General features: G+C 41.2%; 1 protein-coding gene across 3 annotated transcripts in view; it reads left to right on the top strand.

Annotated features, from left to right (window-relative positions):
* Positions 1 to 17706, top strand: part of LOC146638266 (protocadherin-1-like) — a 345805-nt gene that overhangs the window by 146743 nt on the left and 181356 nt on the right. The gene's annotated exons all lie outside the window — the stretch shown is intronic.

Below are 17706 nucleotides of genomic sequence, written 5' to 3'. Positions count from 1 at the left end.
GGAAGGAAAATGAATAGGACGGGAAAAGAATAGACTCCTGACACTGGGAAGCCTAATGTCATTTTTAAATGACAGTATTGTCCTTTTTCTCCCTTCCTGTGTATCCACAGAGGGATGAGCATGGAGCTGCTTTCGTTTCATAAAACAGATGCTCATCACTTTTATCAATCATAAAACCTCTCTGCTTATTGGCCACACTCTCTTTTTTGGCTCTCGGTTAATTTACTCATTTGGAATCTTGAATATTCTTTATAGAGAATTTAAAAAAAAAAAAAAAGAAGCATGCTTTGCCATGTCACAAATCGGAACATTTCACATTTGCTTATCGGTTTACCAGTGAAAAAGTAATAAACTAAAGTAGCAAAATATTCTGATAAATTAATAACAGGCCAATAAAGTCTCTACATCAACTCTAAAATTGCCTGTGAGAAAGATGTAGACTGCTTTGCTGCAGAGCCTGTCCAGGTAAACTTCACACCGTGTCCAGTTTGAGGCGAGATAACCTCGAGCTCCCCAGAATCAAGTGCGATGGGAATATTACACAACAGATACATATCAAGAGGAAGCTTTACCACCGTCGCATATTCATTTTCATCAGCTGCTGTTTGATAGAATCCTCCTCCTCCTTCATTTTTCTTGCGCTCCATTTTTCTCGTCCTCCTCCTCCTGCTCAGTGAGGCAGTAGGATATTGGATTCAGAAATGTTTCTGTGTTGTATTGATTTCTGCTTTCAGTTCAGAGCTGCTCAGACGGCCTTGACGCCTGTCTATTTTTCCCTGTGTACATTCAGCTTCTTTTCTCCATCTTTTCTTTTAATGATTTACCAGTTTTGGATTTGCACTGTGAAGTCCACCGTTAACCAAGCTAATAGAGGCTGGGAGGTCAAAGGTGATGCGTCATGTTACATCATTTCCACAAAAATATCTGTATTTCAGACCCAACCAGCCGATTGTACTGTGTGTATCCAAAGGCTGTAAAATGCTACAATAAGTTGATCGCACGTGGCAGATTTGCTACGATGATTCTGATTTCCATAGAGCTGAAACAATCAGCGATAATACAGAGTGAGCGATGAAGGATCTGGAGATTAAAACAGACCTTTTAGTGCAGGTTTAATTGCAAGCTAAGCTGACAGAGCAAAAACATCGAGAAATCAGACTCAGTTTTTCGTTGCTCTGCTGACTGAAGTAGAACGATCCAGTTGTTTTCTCTGCTGTTTGGATTTGGCCGAATGAGCCTGTGAGATTTAGCTAAATAGATTTAAAAATATCCTTAATCACACTCTTGGCATGTGGGGACTGTCAGAAATAACATTAAAGCGAAGGGAAGTATACTAAATGGAAGCTGCAATGCTGTGATTGTCCTTTAATGGACATTTGCTAAAGTGTGAAATGCTTTTGAATCGGTCCGTCATCATCACAGTCGTCCATAAATAAGCACAATGAGCGCCGCTGATGAGGCGTCCTGTTGAATTAGCCGCAGCAGGGAGCTCTGACAGACAGACACGCTGACTGATTCAGGTTCGCTCTGTGAGGCTGGTTGGCCGGCAGTTTACGGTGAATCCGCTTCCTGTGATCCGCTCGCCGTGATTGGATTAAGCCATCATCCGAGGCAGATGATCTGCCCATCCACCCACACAACAACAGGCAGATCCCTGCCACTTCCCCCTTTCCATAAGCAGATTTGACAGACAATAGTATTATGTCTCCCCCACATGTCTTTCATTAATGCGGATGGGGTGGGAGAGCAGGTAGACAGTAACCGGGACAGACCAGAGCAGCGCTGTGATCTCTGTCCAGGATCCAGACCCCAGAACATGAGTTTCTTCCATATTTCTCAGCCTTTTTTAAGGAAAACAAAACAAAAACATAATCTGTTAAATTTGTCCAGTATAATGATTATAGCTATTTTTTTCATGATGTTTTGTGCGGGCTACATGTACTATTTCATTTTATTTATTCATTTTGTGCGTGCATAAAGTAGAGCAATAACCACTCTGACCAGCTTGGAGGTAGCCTGGCTTTGTTTGCACATGCATGTCTGACAGGATCTGTGAAGTGATGAAACAGCCGTCCAGTGGTTTGTAGTGCAACATCGTCTCTGCTTTTTGTCTTTTATTTTCTGGTTCTGTTTCAGGCTATGTGCGGTGGATGTCAAACACACAGTTGAGTTGTATGTTTTGCTTTGATGAATTAAAGTTACATTTTATTTCCTGGGTCACCCACAGACCCAGAGGATGGACTGTAAGTGGCTGTCAATTTGCATCATTTTTTCTCTTTTCTAAAGCTAACATTAGGAGCTGTTGTTGATACAGTTAATGCTTTACCAGTGATTACACTTCTATTGAATTTCACCTGCTGGTGCTGCATTGATTGTTTCGATCAATGACTGTTCTTATTCAGAGAGGGTAGATAGGCTGCAATAGAAAAAGACTCTAGAATGATGGTGGTGCCTCAGTCTGCTGTGCAGGCATAAAAATAGTGGGTGCTACCTCCAATAGATCCTGCATGCTCTGAGCATGCTCAGATCCTTCCATAAACCAAAGTTTAGCAAACAAGGAGAAAACTTTAGAACATAAAAAAGAACAAAAATCGATGATAACACTCAGCAGCTGCTGCAGTGCGTAAGTGTTTGGACACCCAGCACATGTCGTCTGACCAACATGAGGACTCAAGCAGTGAGACTGCAGCCACAGCATGTTAACATTTTCAACACCTCAACAACCGAGCAGCGTTTGTTGATTCCGAGCGTGCTCGGTGAGCTTCCAGCCGAAGGCTGCCTCTTTCATGGCCTCGGCTGCAGAAAATCCCCAGATCCAGCAGAGAGCTTCAGGTAGGACAGCAGGTCCCAGTGGAGGAAGACAAAGGGGAAGGGCAAAGGCAGGAGAAAATGAGAAGCAGGACGAGAAGCCTGAGAATGAGATGTTTGAAAGGAAGAGGGTGTGAGGAGGAGGGGGGGAAGGTGAGAAAGATAAGAAGACATATTGAAATGAAGAAAAGGCTTGAAAAGACTTGGATAATGATGATGGAGGAGCAGCACGAAATGGATGAAAAGCAAGAGAAGGCAGAGCAGGAAAGCAAGGAGACAGGAAGAGGAGAATCAAAGAGGTGAAATGAGATAGAAGTGGAAGAATGAAGGAAAGAAGCAGCAAGAGGAAGAAGAGATGGAAGACGAGTCATTGAGCCATACAGAAAGAGAAAAAGCTGGGTAATTATCATGATGAGGAACAGGAATAAGGGAAAATGAGGAAGAGATGGAGAGTGATTATATATGAGAGAGAGGTGGAAGGAATAAAGATGGATGTGATGGGAAAGGAGAAAGATAGGTGTCAAAAGAGTGGGACGTAACAAACCAGGAAGAGAAGAGGGAGGAAAAGAAAAACAGGAGTGAAGTACAAAAGCAGCAGAACCTGGAAAACATGCTGTAAATTTGATTATTTGGAAAGGGAGGAGAAAATGGAAGAAAGAGTAGACTAGAACGGGGCAAAGAGAGGGAATCAAAAGGGGGGCCTCTCCAGGGTTTGAGTCCAGAGTTTGTTTCTCTTCTCGCAGCTCATCTGCCAGGAGGAGGCGCTGGTCTCACCCTGGAACAGACCATCTGTTAGAGATTTGGCTGCTGACCCTGAAATTGCCCCCCCCAACACACACTCATAAATTCACAACCAGGACCTCTGTTGGAGTTCATTTGCAGCGACAAGCATCTGAACATATGGCACCTGCGTGTCTGTGCATCTTTTCTTATCTTCACCACTTATGCACATCAGCTGATCTGACTCATCTGTTCATCGCTGCAGTCTCGTCCCACATCAGAATACCGTCTCCTCTCATGAAGCTTCGCTGTTGTTTGAGGTCGCTGTCTACGTTTTATGTAAGAGCTGTTCTTGGTTGTCACCTGTATGAACGACGAGTGGCTTGCCTCTCCTCGTTCCTGTACTGTACACTCCTGGCACAAAGTTTTTTTTTTTCATGCACTTTGGATTCTTTTTTTTTTACATTTCTATAATATAGTGAATAACAGTCACAGTCAATAACAGATGTCATTTTCCGGGCAAATTACTGATTACTATAGTTTTACCACTGCCAAAACATTTGTGCCCGTCTGTAGAGGTCGCAGGACATATGGCACCTACTACAAGTGGAGAAAAATAAGATCTGCCACTGCTATAAAAATTAGACACAAACACACAAAAATCCAAACAACCTTTGTTTAGGATGCTATGGGAGTTGAAAAAAGGTGAATATTAGTGAACTCCAGCCTCCTGTCTGCTGACCGACTTCATGACTCTGTAGTTTCCTGACTTTCTTTTTTCCCCCCACCATAACTATTGCCACTAGTGGGCACTGTCACGTGAAAACATTTTGGTGAAACTGATCTCGTCTCAGGAGAGTGATTTTTAAAAAGTAATTTCGTCTGTTTTCGTCTGTTTGTGAGCAGGTTGCTCTAGTGTATTTTTAAACTGTGATATCGACTGCTGTAGTCTGTATATGTATATTCAACACGCCTGTCTGTGCACACACACACATGCACACAGTCTCTCTAATGTCAGCACTGGTTAGCTGCAGGAACATCCGTCATGCTGCTGGCAGGCTGCAGCATCACTAAGGACTGGAGGTCAAAGGTCAGAGGTCAGGGTGGGAGGCAAGGACAGAGCCCAGGGCCTTGCACACAAGGTTGCATACATACGCACACACACGTGCACACAAACACACACAAGGCGTTTGTCCCTGATGTTGTGGTCACCTCCCCTGCAGCAGAACAGTGTTTTCTCCCCCACAGGACGGCAAAGTCAAAACTCGACAACCTTCCCTCTCTTTTCCTTTATTTGCCTCCTCTGTCCTTTCCTTCTCTCCTTACCTTTCATCTTGTTCTTTATTTATTTTCCTCCTCATATTTCATTTCCTATATTCATCCCCTTCCCAAGCTTCTCTTCCTACCTCCCTTCTTCCTTCTGCGTGCCTACATCCACGTTTTTATTTGGTTCCTTCGTAGCCGAGGCTCGTTAAGGTCGTTAGCTGCCGTGTGTGGTCGAACCACACTGACATCCGCCTCTTTCACACCACCGCTGTCTCCAGAGAGAGTAGGGAGAGCCGGGCATTCCACCACAGCTGTCCTGCCAGATGTGCTTCAGCTCTTTCACTCTGTAGTCAGAGATTGTTCTGTGTTCTGTAAACTTTGGTTTGCACTGACAGCTGTCGGTGTTTGCCTTGAAGGACACAGTTATATCTGTGTTAGGAAGAAGCACTGGAGGTGTGTTTGATTGTTAAATTATTTGGAAAAAGAGACATAGAAACATCTATAATGTAGCATCACAGTGGCTGTAAATATATATCATTATGTTGCACTGGAAAAGTTCCGCAACCCTACCAACAAATTTCCAAACCATAGCTGATGTAAACGGGGCCGGTGGTCTAATGAGTTTTGCTGACAGTAATATGGATCATGGGATATGTAGTTGTAGATGCTTTTAGATCCCTCTTTGTACAGTTGACACTGAACAAAACCATAGCAGTGAGTTGTGTTGTTGTATTTGATATATATATGTGTGTGTTTATGTGGTGACATTCCTCAAGTAAGGAAGTCATGTCTCACCAAAGAAATGCACAAGGAAATGCAGCTGTGTGTGTGTGTGTGTGTGTCTACAAATATAAACATTTAAAGATGTGTGTGTGTGCATGTACACGTTTGACGCAGTATGTGTGCCTCTGTTTGTGTGTGTGTGTGTGTGTGTGAGTTTGTGAATTGTTTCGTTCAGATATCTCACCTTTCTGACAGGAAGTCAATTTCCTATTTGCAGTTTGTTCTGGCAGCGATTGGTCCAGTCTGAGTTGATTTGTCTTCATCAGAACCAATCAGATCTCCGCAGTGAACAACTGATTGATCATGTGACCTCCGGGTTTGCATCGTGTCACAGACTGGTGCGGCTTTATTCTCCACCTGTATGTACCTTGGCATCTGCATTTCGGATGACTTTAACGATGTGTGTGCACGCATGTGTGCGATTGCTCGTGCCTTCCTGCAGTGAAAATCTATCAAGAGAAGAAAGAAAAGAGCTTGTCTGTGGTAACTGCAACCTCTGCTATTCATCGCTGTCATTATAGCATTTGAAGCCGCCATATTATTCTGTTTTCTGCTTCTCTCATTGTGTTTACTTGTGTGTGTGGATGAAATGGTTCAACTGTCTCGCATTCAGCAGTGATACAGCAGCTATTTTTCCTCTGTGCCTGACCTAATTGTGGGCTCATTCGACCAACTGCTGAGTTTGTTTGGACGCTTCTTTTGCGCTCAGAGCCCCTACTTAATGTCCATGCAGAGCTCATTAAAGCACAGAAAAAGCCGGCCATAAACACATACACACACACGCACAGATAAGTGACTCCTGGTGGAGACAAGATGCACTGTGTATAAACAGTTTGTAAAAGTCAGTCAATCAATAAATAATATTAATAATACTAATAATAAATAATGGATTTCTTTTTCAAGAGCTCTTTTTCTGGGGTGTTACTCCCTCCCTGTGTAATCTTTTCCAGGAAGTATTAAAACAAAAGTCATCTAGCTTTTCTTTTTATGTGCTTGTTTGCACACTACTTTGTAGTGACATTTGTGAGCCTACAATCATAATAGAACACATCTTTTAAGGATTTAAGCGAATGCACTGGCAGCCAGGTTGCTGTAGGTTCGACAAATTTGCATCCTGTAGACAACTACTGGACAATAAGGTGACAGCGGTGGCAGTTTTAGGAATGACAAGACATAGTTCATGGATTCATCTACTGCACCGTGAAAACTGTGACGTTTGAAGTGCACCTGGAAGTTTTAGTGCAAGTTCATTGATCTTCTGAAATAAACAACCCTGAAGAGGATTGTGTGCAAGTACACACAGTGAAATGTGTCCTGAGCTGCTCCTTGCCTGTGCAAAACATTATAAACAAAAAGTACATTTAAATTAAAACACTGAAAATGTACATTGTGCAAATGGAATGTTAAAGTGCTTTGTGCCATATTAGCACAGCAATATATAGACATAGCAATGCAAGGAGAATAGACAAAAGGGCCAAAGTAAAGTAAACAGAGTAACTGACCAGAGTAATGTGAAATGGGATGGATGGATTTAAACACTATCATTTGACATGGCTTAAATGATAAACATTGTTTGTGGTTTGATGTTTAACACCTACAGTTTTGAATGTAATCATTTTTCACTTTCAATTCAGCTCAGTTTTATGTATACAGCGCCAAATCACAACAACAGTCGCCTCAAGGCACTTTATATTGTAGGGTAGACCCTACAATAATACATACAGAGAAAAACCCAACAATCACATGACCCCTTATGAGCAAGCACTTTGGCAACAATGGGAAGAAAAAACTCCCTTTTAACAGGAAGAAAACTTCAGCAGAAGTTTGTTTTTTTTTTTTTTTCATAAGTCCAACAGACTTCATAAAAAAAATCCCGGTTATTTCTGGAGCAAAGGGAAGGTTTTTTTTTTTTTTTTTTCAAATGCACACGTTTGACTTTTGGATCAAATCCAAATTAAGGCCTTATACCACACTTACATACTGTATAAGTTAAAAAAAATTAACCCTGCTTTCATCCACATGTACAAACAATGAACCCCAGGAATAAACTGAAGTGTCTTCAGGTATTCTGTCCCTCACTGTTAAACTTTTGTATTTATGTCAAGCAGAGCTATAGCTCAGAGAAGCATCAAAGTCAAGCACAGGCTCATTCCTGGCAGATTAGCCCCTCCCACTGTGAGTGTTTGGTACACTACTGTCTTAAATGTCATTTTGCCCCTTAAATATCACAATATTATTCCTCAGACACATGTCATTAGTAAGTACTTACGTTTAGATTGATATTCATGCACTATTCGAGAGTTTAGAATCAAAAAACTTAATGTAAAAATGCCATCACTGACTGCAAGAATAAGATACGACATGTGCATCAACCACCTTGACACTGACCCTGAATAAACGTAAACCCTCACATTGGATGATAATGCATTGACTCTGAATCCTGAACAGAAATCCCATAATGCCATGAAGTCATTTCATACGAATATATTTTCACAGCAGAATGTTCTGCAGTATTCTGGGGTAAATCCAGTCTTTCAGTGTGACCTCTATAAGAGATACAATCAATAAAGTTACCTTCTTTAACCTGTTGTCTGACATCATAACCAAATATTTCTGATGCTGCTTCACCTGCGTGAACTCAATTAATCAATAACATTGGAGCCATTGTGCTCTGACTCAATCACTGTTTCACAGGATGCTCAAGTGTTCGATGTGAAGCATGAGTCATCACGCTAACCGCTAAGCGCACACACAGAGCAGGATTTCTTCTGGCCTCTACACGCTTTAGATAACAGAGCCACTGAAGAGGCGTTCACATTAAAAGGATTGGGCTGGTAGGGGTTGCCGTGGTGACCCCTGCAAAGGCAGCCCTCCAAAAGTTTTATCTTCCTTTTTTTTCACATAAAAAGATTTTTTTCCGTTTCCCTTTTCTTTCTTTCAAAACTGGAGCGCGAGACGGTTGAACTCAAAAAGCTCGAGGAGATCAGACGGAGAAAGCAGCTGCCTAGACGGCGGCGGTCTGTGAGGGAATCGGGAAGTAAAAAAAAAAAAAAGAGTAAAGGGAGACGAACAAAGCAAGGTACGAGCTGTACCGCCGCCACAGGGTCACAGTCGGTCCCGCCCCCAGACTGTGTTGTCTGTTAGTGAAAGGCGTCAGTGAGGTCGCAGCTCAGCTCATTGTCTGACTTCACTTTGCAGCTCAGCTTCAGTGCACATCCACACACAGTAAACGAAGAGCTGGCTTTGTATATTTGTGTGTTTCTGGGGAAGGAATAGAAGGGGGGAATCGGGGGAGGGTGAAGGTGTATTGTAATATTGTATTTGTGGTCACACATGAGAAGATGTAGTTCACTTCCTGTTTCCCGTTCTTGCTAATTTAACAAGAAGGCTGAGCATGAAAGAGAAGAGCTGTAGTAGTGTATTTATGACAGTGAGTACATGGAACTTCTTCTTTGGAACTTCTTTGGAACTTTGGACCAAGCATATGGCTGCACGTCTTCACATCTCACTGCATTTTCTGTCCTTCCAACATTTTGGGCACTTAAAAGTCTGAAACCAGGAAGGCATCTGATTGACCAAAAATGATTCTGCAGCACAACAGCAAGCACGAATGAACTTCCAGAGTGGAAAACATGGACAGAGCTTCTGAGACACAAGAAAAGATTTCCTGTCCTGCAGAAGTCTTTGGGAAACACTTTTCTGTTGAGTTTATGGACTAAGTCACTGTTTTGGTTCATAACAAAATTAAGTCAGTTTGGCATGCTCATTGGCTAATGGTATAGGGTTAAAAAATCATTATACAGACACAGGCTTCAAAATGGGACTGGAAACCATGGGTGATGCCGTGGTAGCTATATTCATCTTTTATGTCATCTATGAGTCACACAGAAACAGCTTCAGCCCACAGACCAAATATAAACACTAAATATAGCCACTGCGATGCCATTTAGTAGTGTCTGGAATGTGAACTTTGATCATATTCGAGGAGAAGATGGATTGGCTCTAGTGGCCAATTCACTGCATTTACCAGCATTCCCACATTGGCTTTATATTCCTTTCACGAGTCCTAATTTACTACTCCAATTGTCTGGTCTGCAAACTAGTATTACATAAAGAAACAGAAGATGCAGAGATGGGAACTGATGTTCAATTTACTGAACTTAAGAGAAGTTCAATGATGAATGAAAAGTTACCCATACTTTGCTGTCTGGAACTTTTTGCACAATACTCTACTGGCAGCTCTCAAAAAGTTAGAAATGTCAAAAATATAGAAACACAAAGGACGTGGGATCTTCCTTTCATTCATTTTCTATGAGAAGTACTGAATCTCTGGAAAGGAGAAAAAATACCTCTCGCTGTGAGTTAGGAACATAAACCGATTGACAGTCGACATCTGATAACCAATCATCATCTCAATTTTTTTATGTGCATTAAAACTAATTTACTTGAAGAATATTTCTTAATATAACAGCTCATAATGAAAGAGAAATAACGAACATAGACAAGAGTACTGGGAGGCTAGAGGCAGGTGTCAAAAGCAAAAGAAAGAGGCTCATAGTGAGAGGCTGGACACTTGCTGACACGATTGTTTAGACAGAGAAAAGGATGTGCAGCAAGTCAGGGTGATTAAGGATAGATGTGGAAAGAGAGTGTGCTGAGAACATGTATTTTACACGTATTTTAAAGGGCTGATGAATGAAGAAAATGAGAGAGAGGATGGATGGAGGACAGTGAATGAATCAGGATGGATGCACAGGATTATTAAGGAGGAAGTGAGGGCAGCGGTGAAGAGGATGAGGAGTGAGAGGGGACACCTGTGGAGGTATGGAGATGTCTGGGTGAGAGGGCAGTGGGCTTTTAAACCACATTGTTTAACAGTCCTGTGGAGCGAGAGGATGTGTGAGGAATGGACAACAAGCGCAAGCCTGATGTGCAGAACTGTAGTAACCACAGAGGGTTAAAACATGACGCTATGCGAGTACATTACTAGTAACATTTGATTGGTCTTGAATTTACTCCGCCCCCCTTTTGGTCGTCAACAACAACAACAACAACCTTTATTTATAGAGCACATTAAAAGCCTAGGCATACCAAAGTGCTTTACAGAAAAACAATAAAATAATACAGTTAAGAGCATTAATATCAAATATAATAAGAACAGCAGACAATGTTCACAGTAGAAAGCCACTAATAAAATGGACTGCAGCACATAGATTATAGCAGACCCAGTGCCGCATGATAGAGAACACCAAGAATGAAGGAATAGTAAAAAGTTAATGCAATAGGTCGCAGTTAACAGTCAGCATTTAACGGGTAGAAAAGGCAAGTTCAAAAAGATAAGTTTTAAGGCGTGCTTTAAAGGAAAAAATAGAATCAGACTCCCGAATGCCAATCGGGAGGCTGTTCCATAACTCAGGTGCAGCAAAGGCAAACGATCGATCGCCTCTAGATTTCAACCGAGATCTGGGCTGAACTAACAATAACTGCGAGGATGACCTTAAAACCCTGGCAGGGACATAAGGGTTTAAAAGTTCCTTAAGATAGGTTGGTGCAGTATTATTGATAATTTTAAAAGTAAGCAGCAAAATTTTAAATTGAATACGGTATTTGATAGGCAGCCAATGCAGCTCAGCAAGAACCGGAGTAATATGGTCAAACTTCTTGGTTTTAGTTAGAATACGTGCCGCAGCATTCTGAACTGTCTGTAATCTATGTAGAAGGGTAGCATGGAGACCAGAATAGAGTGAGTTACAGTAATCTAGTCAGGCTCTTTGATTCACTCTCTTATAGCTCCACCCACCCTGCAGGCATGCGAATGACTTCAATACTTCTTATCATATGTTAAAACTCTACTCATAGGCTCAAGAAATGGCTTCTGCCTTTACAGCGGGGCATCTGAAAGTGTCCCCTAAATCATGTCCAGCTTTGTCTCATCTCACTCTGACTGGCTGAGTGTCTGTCTGTCTGTCTGTCTGTCTGTCTGTCTGCCATCGAGTGTTTGAGGAAAAAAGAAGCTATAAGTCAAAGTGTGAGCAGAAGAGCTAAAAGTGATTTGACCAAAGGGAAAAAAAAGGAATAGAGAAGAAAAAGTGGAGAAGCGAGAGAAAGCAGAACACTTAAGAGAGAAAATCGACTTTGAAAAATGAGAAAGAGGGAGCGACGGGTCAGAGCGGCACCAATAAAGCGAAAAGAAAGATAAAAGATTCAGTCTTGGCAGGAGAAACTGAGGCGTTTTCCTGAGAGCTCTTCAGCCCGGTGGACACATCCAGCTTCCCTCTCCGCTCTCCCACAGCCATTTAACTGATTTAATTCTCCAAAATGGAGTCTTTCTGTCAGTCTGAGCAGTTTTTTTCTCAGCTGTCACATTTGAGACACTCTCCTCGGCCTGTTCCACAGTAAATCTGTTTAACAGCAGCACATAAAAAAACACATAAATTCAAAGGATGAGCTACGTAAAACAGCACAACAAGTATGCCAGAACCTAATAAAGACTGCAGTACAGCTGACTACTGACAGCGTTATCCAATGCAATGCAATAAGCTAATGCTAACCGATGAGGTACTATGGGCAGACATGCTGCAGACGACACCAAGAAAGGCTCAAGGCTGACAGACGGCGAATATCTGATGAGTCAGTCAGAGCTCAAGTTAAATTTAAAGCGACTCGGATAACTGGCCCAGTTCTGAAAAAAGTCCAAATAGGGGCATAACATGGAAATATTAGTGGGAATGTTAAAGGAATATGAAGATGAAAATCTGTTCCTGTGAGAACGTTGCTCTGCTGAAAAACATTTGATGGGATGGTGGTCTGCGCATGAACAGGTAGCTGTGTGGCGCCATGCACCGCAACCTTGCAGGTTAAGTCTCCATTTGGAGACACGTCTGTTCAAAGTAAACATTTATTTGTCTTAAAAAGTGAAATCTGTCAGGTTTGGGACTTTGTGTTCAGGCATTGTGTTTCCCACTAAGCGGGTAAAAGTTTACTTGTCTGCATCATTACATTTTAAGGTTTGTTTGAACCTTTGCATGTTTGTGGCGATTTAGCTGGTCTCCTCTTCTTTACTTTCTATATTTTGGAAATTAAACCTCTGGTGGTTTAAGTCTCCGCATGTTGCTGGCAGCAGTTCTTGCAAATTGAACCATTTAGTGAACTACCAGTCGGACCGCAGGAGTGCGGCACGTCGAGTGCAGGACAAAAGGACAGTTTAAAAAGGACAGGCCACTCAAACAGTCAGCAGACCCCACATGTGCAGTGCACTCAAAAAAATCAACTAGGGCATGTGTTTGATTAACAAAGTAGTAATATGTTTACATCACATGAAGAAATCATTTTTATGCTCATTAAATGATTCATTCTTTTTTGTTGAATATAAATCAAAGAAAACTTTGATGAGTTAAATTCGTTCATGGCAATCCAATGAGAATGAGGTCCATCAAACCAAAGGCTCTGATAGCGTCATGTATTGCGCATGCTCCACGCCCACCGGATGCGGAAAGGTCCGTTGAGAAGTTAACGAGCGCACGTGGAGTTACTTCTTTGGCATACCTGATAGTGAGGTAAGTAATATTTCTTGATATATTTATTTAGGTTAGTGGAGTGAGAGATAAATACTATTAGTTAAAAATTTTTACCTGTGTAGTGTGGAGATTTATATATAGCAGGGAGGTTGTAGACCCAAACATTTTTCAAATGTAAGTCGGTGAATTTAATGTTTTTTTTTAAAACTTAACCGGAGTCGCTAATTGTTGCAACAGAGCAAAAACTGATGAGGTTATTTTGGTAAGTTCGTTTTTTTGTTTTTGTTTCTGTCGACTTTGAATGAGGTGTGTTTCATGGTTATCTGCGTTGGTAGGACTGTTTTTCTTCTCTGGAGTTAGCTAACTTTGAAGAGCGGGAAAGCCGCGTAGAGCCGTAACGTCTTCGCATATAGCTCCATGAATGAAGGGTTACTTTCTGCTTAACCGGAGTTGGTGATTGTTGGTAGTAGTGGTAAGACTGACCGACATGGTTTTGGTGATTTTATGAGTGTTTTATGATGCTCTATCTAAAATTCCTGTTTTTGTCAGTGGAGTTTAGTCGCGGGCAACCGCATTAACTGGATTGATGAAAGGTTTAATTCAACTAAACCAGCGTTTAGGGGAGTTAATAACAAGGAGTAAGATAAAATCTGTCACAATAATTGCATGTGCATTTTCTTTTTTTGTAATATATTTACTTAATTTTTGAATTCAGAATGATTTAGGTGGATAATTGTTTGGGTTATAGTTTCTCTGGTGCTCTGCATTAGGCTGACTAACGGTGCGTTCACACCGAACGCGATAGATGCCCCTAGCTGATCTCGTGCACATTTGCACCTCGAAGCGCGTCCAGCATGAACTGGTTGAGGTTTATATGCAATTTTCACGCGTATGAAGAAGAGATCTGGGAGGAAGTAGTGCCAGACGGTATGTTATTAAAATGGCAGCTGTCAATCTAGCGTTTGAAGAAAGAGTCTCCCTTCTCTATTTGCTGTGGAGAGCAGAGCAGTGCCTAAAGGACGTCCTCACTGTACCTGGGTCCATCAGGTCTTCCACAAGCGTGAGCAGTTTGGTGAGTTTCACCACTTGCTCCAGAAGCTCCGTCTGGATGACGGCCGCTTTCAGCTGTACCACCTTCTGTCCCTTGCCGAGTTTGAGAAGCTGCTGTCCCGCAGATTTTACCAACTCGAGCGGTAGACGTGATAAGCGCGAATGCACAAAATGCACCACACAAACTGCAGTGCGTATTTTACTTCGCGCTTCAAAGGCGTCAGTCGTGTGAAGTAGGCAGAAAAGCGTTTTCTCAATGCAAATCTGCTTCCGAAGTTTAGCTGGACCCCCAGTCGCGCTTCATCGTGCTCCTCCATTGACTTTACATGTAAACCTGAAGCTCTGGTCGCGTCTATCGCGTTCGGTGTGTACGCACCGTAACAGTCTTCACATTTCACAGTATGTAGATATTAACACAAATTTGTCAGAGTAATAACTTTGTTTTAATTAATTTCTCTCCCCAGAAATACATCACAAAATAAAGCCACATTCCCATGCTCTGAGATTCTTATGCACCTCCTCAACAATACATGGTAAGTTCATGTTTGCCTTATTATTATTATGTTATTTATTTATTTTTTTTGGATGATGCAGAAGTTTAATCTCCTTGACGTTTTCTAATGCATATTTCATTTTTTATCAGTGACGTGTATGTGGCAGTGCAAGCATTGTGTTACCAGAGAGAGCAGCAGGTACAAATTACTTCAACATTATAAACTACATCATCATTACGGAATAGGTCAACATTATCTGTGCATATATGTTAATTGTCCGTGCACATTTAAGACTTGGAGTGGACTGAACACTCATGTCTATAAAGCTCATTCATCTCAGTTTACACAGACAGCTTCAAGTTCAGTAACTTTTAAATGTGAGTTATGTGACTGCAGTGACGTCTTCTCTGAGAGAGATTTTTTTGTCCATATTGGAACACATCTGCGAAGTAACGAGACAGTTAGTTGTGTGTTTCTTGGTTGCCCTTTCAAGACAAATATTTACAATACATTTTATACACACAAAAAGAGGAAGCATCATCCACACACACTTAAAGATTTTAAAGCCAGTGTAGTTACACGTGTGGACCCAGTTCAAGTGATAGAGTCCTCTGATAATGTAAGGGCTAGCTGTTCTGAAGATGTATCCTATGGTGAATTTGAAAGTGAGTCAGTGACAGAATGTGATAATAGTGCTGTTGAAAATCAGCCCGAACTAATTGAACGGAAATTAGCAGTAATATTGTTGAAATTGGAACACATATTTCATGTTCCAGCAAAAGGATTAGATGAGTTCTTAGAGGAGTTAGTTTTTCTGTTGAGTTCAGCTAGTGTACCTCTGACAAAACGTACAATTACAGAAATTTTTAAGAGCCATAACCTCCATATTAGTCAGGCTGTTATTGAAGAGCTTGCAAATTCTGTATGTGTTTCTAACCCTGTGGCTAAAATATTGGGAAAGTGTGGCCCTCTTGCCACTCCTTATAAAAGAAAACTATACTACATACAAAATTTTAGGGTTGTAGAGCCTGTTGAGTATTTTTTATCGATAGACCAAAGGAAGTCATTTCAGTACATCCCTTTATTACAGTTATTGCAGGAAATATTGAGTCACAATAAATTGCTGGATAGAGTGATTGAAGAACAAATAGCTCAAGAAAATAGAGAGAATCTGAATGGTGATCAGAGGGTTTACAGATCTTTTCGAGATGGGGAGCATTATAAAAGAAATAGCTTTCTAGATGGTGAGAAGTTGAGAATTTCTATTAACCTTTATATTGATGATTTTGAGGTTTGTAATCCTCTTGGGACCTCACGGAAAAAGCACAAGCTTTGTGGTGTATATTGGGTCTTGGGCAATTTACCACCTGGTTCTCATTCAGCCCTTTCATCCATTTATTTGGCAATCCTTTGCAAGAGTGAAGATTTGAGGACATTTGGGTTTGAAAAAGTCTTTGATCCACTTTTGAGAGATCTGGTAACTTTGGAGCAACATGGTGTGTTCATCAGTCAGTTGAATGAGTGTATTAAAGGAACTGTGAGCTGCGTCATAGCTGACAACCTAGGAGCCCATGGGCTGGCAGGTTTTGTGGAAAGTTTTTCTGCTGAATACATATGCAGATTCTGTACAGCTAAAAAATCTGAAATAAAGTCAGTGACTGCTGGTGATTTTGAGCATAGAACACCGGAACTTCATGAATTCCATTTGAAGCGTGCACAAGAAACAGCAAGTGCTTGTTGTGGAGTTAAGCGAGATTGTATTTTGAGTAAGAATCTGAGCCATTTTCATGTCACTGCAGGCTACCCTCCAGATGTAGCACATGATCTGCTAGAGGGCATAATACCAGTGGAGCTTGCGCATTGTTTTTCTTTTTTAATCTCTAAAAAGTATTTCACCTTAGAAAAACTTAACAACTTGATCCAAAATTTTGAGTATAAATGGGCAGATAAAACCAACCGGCCTCATGCAATTCCCCAGACTTTCTCATTAAAAAAAAATATTGGTGGAAATGCACATGAAAATTGGTCTCTGCTTCGTTTGTTGCCTCTAATTATTGGTCCACTTGTTCCAGAGGATGAACCTGCATGGCATATTGTTTTGGATCTGAAGGACATTGTGGAGCTTGTTGTAGCCCCTGTCCAGTCTGATGAGTCGATTTCCTACCTTGAGTGTAAAATCAGTGAACATCGCCAGAGATACCAAGAACTTTTTCCAAACAACAGTCTTCTCCCTAAACATCATTATTTGGAGCACTACCCTGCTCTGATTCGGCATTTTGGGCCTCTTGTCCACAAATGGACAATGAGATTTGAGGCGAAACATAGTTTTTTTAAACAAATTGCTCGCCATACAAACTGTTTTAAGAACATACCTGTTACACTTGCCAAAAAACATCAGCTCGTGATTGCCTCTGACTTGCACTCTTCTGACCATAAGACACCTTTAATGGTAAATGTTGGCTCATCAGTACCAATTGATGTTCTGAAAAGTGATATCGCAGTAGCTATAAAGCAAAGATTACCAGATGAAACTGATGTCCATATTACAAAAAGCGTGTCATACAATGGCATGAACTACAGCACAGGAATGATAGTTGTTCATGGGCAAATATTTGGTTTGCCAGAGTTTGCAGAAATTCTGCAGATTTTTATTTTGCATGGCAGAATATACTTTTTTGTAAAAAAGTTCTCTGCTTGGTATCGAGAGCACTTCAGAGCTTTTGAGCTTGACATGTCACATGCGAGAGAGGTGTCTCTGATTGAGCATGGGGAACTACTCGATGACTACCCGTTAGCTGCCTATTCAGTGGGAGGCCTGCGTCTGGTTACTCTGAAGAGACACACTAACTTGCAGGGTAAACAGGAGTGATGTTTGTAAGTATTTTCCCCCTATATCACCTGGCACAGTAAATAATACATCATACTTTGCAGACCAATTGCTACTTAATTTATTGAGAGTAGATTTCTTTTAAGCATCTTATGCAAGAATTGTCATTAATTAGAAGAATGCAAGACAAATCTGGAAAATGCACTATTCACTTCTCCAGTAAAAAAATTCCTCGAGGCCA

Source organism: Diplotaxodon limnothrissa, linkage group LG2 (assembly GCF_057381915.1).
Source record: "Diplotaxodon limnothrissa isolate DT_005_m linkage group LG2, D_limnothrissa_male_GT1.1, whole genome shotgun sequence".
Classification (NCBI taxonomy): domain Eukaryota; kingdom Metazoa; phylum Chordata; class Actinopteri; order Cichliformes; family Cichlidae; genus Diplotaxodon; species Diplotaxodon limnothrissa.
This window is presented reverse-complemented; position numbering and strand designations above follow the sequence as displayed.